Genomic DNA, 1,523 nt, shown 5'->3' with positions numbered 1-1,523 from the left:
ATATCATCAACAATGATGTGCAATATAAATTTGAGGACATGGATTCATTCGTCTTCAAATGCGCTCATTTGCGCCATTACATTTTTTTTAAATCAACCCCGATTAATATTTGCTACCGATCCACTACCCGATGATATTCCCAAATAACCTAAGTTGCTATATAAAAATTTATAATGATCTCTTGGGATAGAATTTCAAATGCGCTTATATGCGCCACTTTCGAAATTGACGAAAACCCATAATCAACTGCCTCATTACAACTTGTTGCGATCCACTATACGATGATATCTCCAAATCAATTAAATTGCAATATAAAAGTTTAGAAAGATCTCTTCGTATAGGATGTCAAATGCGCTTAATATGCACCACTTTCGAAATTGACCAAAACCCATAATCAACCCCCGCATTACGGCCTGTTATGATCCACTATCCGATGATATCTCTAAATATATTAAACTGCAGAATAAAAATTTAGAATTGTCTCTTCGTATAGGATTTCAAATTCGTTCCTATGCACCTTTTTAAAAATTGACCGAGAAGCCATAATCAACCCCCCCCCCCAATTACTACTTGTTACGATCCATTATCCGATGATAGATCCCAATAAATGAAATTGCAGTATACACACCCGTAATGGGCTCTTCGTAAAGGATTTTAAAAACCCTCATATGCGCCATGTTCAAAATTGACAAAAAACTATAAACAACCCCCTCACTACCACTTGTTAGGTTCCACTAATCCATGAATTCTCCAAATAACTTAAATTGCAGTATAAAAATTTATAATGATCTCTTCGGGTAGCATTTCAAATGCGCTCATATGCGCCACTTCCGAAACTGACAAGAAACCATAACCAACCCTCTCATTAGCACTTGTAACGATCCAGTATCCAATCATATCTCCAAATAAATTAAATTGCAGTATACCGATTTATAATTGTCTCTTCATATAAAATTTTAAAAGCGGTCACATGCGCCACTTTTAATATGACCAAAAACAATAATCAACCCCCTCATTACGGCTGGTTATGATCCACTATCTGATGATATCTCCGAATAAATTAAATTGCAGAGTAAATATTTAAAATTGTCTCTTATAAATAGGATTTCAAAAGCGCTCAAATGCGTCACGTTCAAAATTGACAAAAAACCATAAACAACCCCCCCATTACCACTTGTTGCGTTCCACTAATCCGTGATGTCTCCAAATACCTTAAATTGCAGTATGCAAATTTATAATGATCTCTTCGCATAGGATTTAAAATGCGCTCTTATGCACCTTTTTCAAAATTGACAAAAAAGCCACAATCAACCCCCTTATCATTTGTTATGATCCACTACCCGATGTTATATACAAATAACTTAAATTGCAGTCTACAAATTTATAATTATCTCTTCGGATATGATTTCAAATGTGCTCATATGCGCCTTTTTCAAAATTGAAATAAAACCATGATCAACCCCCTAATTACCACTTGTTCCAATCCACTATACAACGATATCTCCAAATAAATTAAATTGTAG

The sequence above is a fragment of the Belonocnema kinseyi genome, chromosome 5 (assembly GCF_010883055.1).
Source record: "Belonocnema kinseyi isolate 2016_QV_RU_SX_M_011 chromosome 5, B_treatae_v1, whole genome shotgun sequence".
Classification (NCBI taxonomy): Eukaryota; Metazoa; Arthropoda; class Insecta; order Hymenoptera; family Cynipidae; genus Belonocnema; species Belonocnema kinseyi.
The sequence above is the reverse complement of the archived record's forward strand: the minus strand, read 5'-3'. Positions refer to the sequence as shown.